The sequence below is a fragment of the Cyprinodon tularosa genome, unplaced genomic scaffold, assembly GCF_016077235.1.
Source record: "Cyprinodon tularosa strain WSP-4 unplaced genomic scaffold, ASM1607723v1 ctg409, whole genome shotgun sequence".
In the NCBI taxonomy this organism is placed as follows: domain Eukaryota; kingdom Metazoa; phylum Chordata; class Actinopteri; order Cyprinodontiformes; family Cyprinodontidae; genus Cyprinodon; species Cyprinodon tularosa.
The window spans coordinates 32,238-38,152 of NW_024039129.1; positions in this window are offsets into that span (position 1 = coordinate 32,238).

A 5,915-nucleotide genomic window follows, 5' to 3' on the forward strand; every position below is an offset into this window, starting at 1 on the left:
CCACAAAAGACTGCAGGAGAGGAAGAGTGCAGCTGAGGTTGTTGGTCAGTGAGCGATGGAGTGCTGGAGGAGGGCCTGAACGTCCCTCAGGGGTAGACAAAAGGGAAAGTGGGGACACCCAGGAAGGGACTGCTGTCCAAACAGCTGGACCTGACTGTGACTTTAAAAATCAGATGAGACCTCAGAGATATTCAACACTCACTGTGCGTCAGAATATGTGCATGTGAAATGATCTCCTTCCCAGAGAGTAAACATGTCGAAGTTTTTTATGAGCCCAAATGTTATTTTTCTTTATATTAAATCCCAAGTTTAAACAGATGAACAGACTCATAAAAAGTTTTGTTGGGGATTTGTTTCCTCTAGTCTTGGGAGTCTGTTTACTCTGCCTTTTGTTTACAGCTGCAGTTAATGTTAAACAGCAGTTAATATTAAAGGGTCTCATGAACCCCCCCTCCCCACAGGCGTTTTGGCCAAAGCTGCAGGGTGTCGAGGCCGGATCTGCCTGAAGAAGACAGAGGAGCGACCCCGACCCCGGCCTGTAAATCTCTTAGATTTAGGCCGTTAGACGTGCAGCGTGCTCACAGAGGATTGATGGTGTCCTCCCAGCCCGCTATCATCCCTACGCTCTCTGGGAGCATAATGCAGGATGGCAGAGGGTTAGAGGGAGAGACAATCCTTCTTCCTAAAACTTCACTGGTACTACTGCGATCCGTCTGTGAGAAACCAGGCCTGAATGCGGTTAAAAGTTACACATCGGCTTTGATTAGAAGAGAATGTACGAAAGATAAAATGGCACAAACAGTCACAGCATGTTTACAACATCGCTTCCATCAGAAGGTTTAACTTTCCCACATTACAACCACAGACTTTACTGTATTTTAGTTATTGGTGTATTTTCATGCACATGTAGAGCCCAACATTCCTGTCATCTCAAGCCGAGTCAGATCGGATTAAACGTTTCTTGATTTGAAATTAGGGCTGAATTTAGGGCTTGACTGTTACTGGATTCTATTATAGCTCTGGATGTTTGTGCACAATTATACACTGGAAAAAATAGAAATCTAGATAAGTCCTTTTTTTCTTAAAATAAAGTGCATTTGTTCTTGGATTGAGGAAGTTAAAGAGACATTTTGCCAATGGAACAAAATAAGAAAAAACAATTGCATTGTCTTATTTCAAGTGCATATTATGTAATTACCTCATTTTAAGAGTAAAAATACTCATTCTATTCGCAAACTATCTAATTTACCTACTTAATTTAAGGGTAAATATGCTTAATATAAGAAATTTGTACTTATTTTTCCAGTGTATAGCAGCTGGAAGATGAATCTCTTCTCTTTCTTCAGTCTTTAATAGGTAAGTTTCTTGTCCCTGCTGCAGAAAGCCTCCCCTTGCCATAATGCTAACGCTGCCATGTGTGAATGGTGTTTAGAATCGTAATATTCTCTGGAAAACAAAAGTGGCCTTCAAAGAACATGCATTATGATTTAAATATAGAAAGGTAACCTCCAGTTGCTAAGCAGAAAGGCTCTAAATTTAATTTGAGGAACCAAAGTAAAGGGATTAGAATAGGCCTGAAACAATGATTTGGATTAATCATGATTAATTGATTATTGAAATAATCATCCCCTAACTTAGTAATCAATTCATCGCAACTTTAACATACACTGCCTTTAGATGACAGAGCATCCACTTAAATCAGTTATTATAACAAAATTGTGAAAAAAATATAACCATTTTGCATTCATTATCCATTAATACATTCGATCCAGAAGTCATCAAAGTGCAGTTTCAGCTTTAGTTGGTTCAAATTCTATGTAAAATCTTCTTTACGGAACCTTTTGCCATCAGATTATTAAATTAATCGAAAAAATAATCAACAGATTAAGTGATTAGCAAAATCGTAATTAGCTGCAGCTCTGGATCAATTAAACATTTATGAGATTATTTACAAAATAGCTTAATAATTGTGTTTATTTATCCTCCGCTTTCACCAGTGTGCCCTACTTGATTATGGACTATCACAAAAAAAGGTTTAAAACTACAACATAAAACATAAAAAATATATGTTCTAACTAATACTAACCATGGATAAATTGGCTCAAAGTTGTTTTTATCCATTTGGGCTTGCGATTTGTTTTCTTGTTAAAGTTTGAGGCTTTTAAAAGAATTGTTTTGAACTTTTAGAGTGAATTTGATAGAAGATAAATCAGCCCTCAGTATATTATCATTAATAAACAGCACTCTTAGTTGTGATAAACAGAAAGAAGTTTAGGCTGAAAGCTAAAAAAAAAACAAAAAAAACTAGTTAAATAACCAAAAATCCTAAGCAGTTGTAATGAACACAGTTTTAGCTCAATGCTAAAACATAACGAGGTGTTTAGTGTAAATGACTTTTTATTTTGGTGTAAAAAGTGCTTAGATGACTCTTCAGAAACCAAAAATTAGCTCAACAATCTTGTATCTATCAGGTGCAGGAGAGAAACTCAGAGATCCTTCTCCCCCTGTCAGCCTCTCCAACTTATTCTGGGGGATCTTCATGCATTCCCCTGCTGAAAGGGAAATGTTGCCCCTTCTGGTGGGTTCACCCATCTGCCTCCAATAATTTCCTTCAATGCAGAGAAGCAGCATCAGATGATGATGCTCCTCTTCCCTTATGCCAAGTGAACGAACCCTCTCTATAATGAAGCTCATTTTTGATATCCAGGATCTCGAGCTATACTGAAGACAAGGCTCCAACTCGTATATCTCACTCAGATAATGGTTTGAAAACTGTACCTCAGTGCAAAAGCAGGATATTTCCCAAACCTACAGGCGTGTAAATACATCAGGAAAGCAAAGAGGGTGCATCATGTTTAGCTTGTGTCACTGAGATTCATTTGGTGACTGAAGCCATCTGGAGGTTCATTCTCTATAGTAAATGAAGAAAACTTAATTTCTCTATAGATTTTTAAAATATTAATCTTTACATGTAGGTAAAATTCTAGATTAACCTTAGATGTATACATGTATCTCCAAATCCCTACATGAGTGCATATTTAGCATTCACAAAGACAGGAAACATTTTATATGAGCAATGTTTCTGACCAAAAGGTCCTGTTTTAAAGTGATTTATAGTTGAGCATTTTTTAACTGCTCATCAGAGGTGTTAAGTGACAAAGTATAAATACTTTGTTACTTTACTCAAGTTGAAATTTGGCTATCTATACTTTAGTAATTTCTTTTTAGCCAACTTTTTAGTTCCACTCCTTACATTTTTTGCAGTTGTCTCTACTTTCTACTCCTTTCACTTAAGCAAATTTTCATTATGGTATTTTACTATTTGAAAAAATAAAAACCATCAAAATAATTGATCTCATCCAAAAAAAATTATTTCTTTTTGGTGGGACTCGATACTGCAAAAACTTGTTGTTCACCACATACCAAAATAAATAGTTTTCCAAAATGATGCAAAGTTAAATTTCACACCGTTACCATTAGTTATAAAACTAAGAAAACTGAGTATAAGGAAGGTATCATTCAGAATTGTACAAAAATATTCCTTTAATAGGGTTACTTACAAACCAGTTTAGAGTTTAAATCATCTGATCTCACATTTTTCCTGAATTACTTTAACTTTTATGCTTCAAGTCGGAGCTCTTCAACAGGGGGTCCCTGGAGGTACTGCATGGGGTGGCGAAAGTTTTGGTTGATTAGACTTTTTGTTTTTATTCCCCCCTGCAATTTTCTGCACTAATTGAAATGTCTAAATAATCATGAATTCAACACACTGTAGTAACCAGATAAATGGAGGCAGAAGATGTATTTCAGTCATCAATGCACACATTCAGAGATGTACAGGAGCTCTTTCAAGCTGGGCACCATTTCATTCACAACACCTGTTCCATCAACGAGGAATCTTAATCAGAAATACATTAATAATCCCAGGGAGAAATAACTTTTTTTTTTTTTTACATTACTCCATATGTAATAGAGTGACTACAGTACCAGTTTGATATAACACAATTTTATATATATATATATATATATATATATATATATATATATATATATATATATATATATATATATATATATATATATATATATATATATATAATTAAGGGGGCCGGAAGTTTGGGGATCCTTAGCCTGGAAAATGTTGAAGACCCCTGCTTTAAGTAGTTTTAAAAATGGTACTTCTACAGCCCAGGAGTCCCCCAGGGGCAAATTTTCACCCCACTTCTCTTCTCTGTGTAATGAATGAACCTTGGCGTACCGGCTTGTAAAGCTCCTGAAGTTTGAAGATTCTATATATCATTGATCTGATTCAAGACAGTAATGTCTTTTTAAGTCTGCGTACAGACAGGAACAATTCGATTGGCCCAGAAAAACTCAGAGCATAACGCCATCTTCTTAAACAAATCGTTCTCTGTGTCTCTTCCTAACTTGACGTCATCCTCAAAACACAGGTAGGGTTTGTGTGATCTGGAAATGGAGAACTTCTACATACATGGTCGGCTCTAGGTAGGGGCCAAGAGGGGCCAGAGCCCCTGTAATGGCCCAAGTAGTAAAGATGTAACACTACAAACATTTATGATAATCATTTATGTGTTGGTACGCTAATTATAAATGATAGGTCCCCTGGACCAGTTTTATTCTCCATTTATTCTATTAATGATGGAAAAATTAAGTTGTTGCCCTTTTAATTTAGGTTGTTTTGAGATATGGTAACGGTTTTTATCTGTTAAGGTTTCCAGAGCTTCAATTAGCTTTCTGGTTAACTTAATATGAACCATTGCCCTGTTCTTTGTTTGATTCTTTTATTTGGTGCCGTAAAAAAAACACTGACCCCACCCCTGATAAATTATATCCTGAACTGCTACAATCTGTGTACCAACTTAGCATGGAGTATTAGGGCCAGGCTAGAGATTTTTTTGTCTTCTATTTCGAGAAAAAAGTCATAACATTACAAGAACAAAGACGTAAAATTACGAGAATAAAGTAGCAACGAGAATAGTCATAAAATTACAAGAATAAAATCTTAACATTATGAGAATAAAGCAATACAATTGTGAGAAAAAAGTAATAAAATTACGAGAATTAAGTCATGATATTACGAGAATAAAGTCTTAAAATTACGAGAATAAAGTCATAAATTTACAAGAACAAAGTCGTAAATTAAGAGAATAAAGTCGGAATGAGAATAGTCATAAAATTACAAGAATAAAGTCGTAACATTATTAGAATAAAGTAATAAAATTGCGAGAATAAAGTCATAAAATTCCGATAATAGAGTCGTATCAATATGAGAATAAAGTTTTAAAATTACGAGAATAAATTTGTTGTATTAAGAAAAAAAGTCACAACGAGAATAGTCATATAATTACGAGAATAAAGTCGTAAAATTATGAGAATAAAGTCATAATATTAAGAGATTTAAGTCCTAAAAATACGAGAAACAAGTTGTATTTTATGGCGACTCTTAAAAGAAACACTTTCTTCCCTTTATGAGGAATGTTGAGCATCATGTGAAGTTATACTCTGGCTCTGGTTTGACAAATAAGGAAATGTTTTAGCACCAGCAATAAACTGGTTGGATGTCAAAGTGACCTCAGGTTGCTGTTTGGTGGAGCTGGTCAGCCATCATAAGCTGGTCGGAGCTCAAAGCTTTCTTTCTGAAACGGGTTGTGGTGTGATGGCTTAATTATCGTAATATTACAACTTTTTTCTCGTAATGTTACGACTTCATTCTCAAAATAAAATAAGAAAATCTCTCTCCTGGCCCTAATACTCCGTCGTACCAACTCAAATTGGATTTGAAACTTCAGTTTAATCAAATATAAAAAAAACTGCTGCAGAAGTACCCAACATTCAGCAACAAACCATCCACCAAACAGAGAAAGCTTCGCAATGACTGCATCTGTCTGCATTTA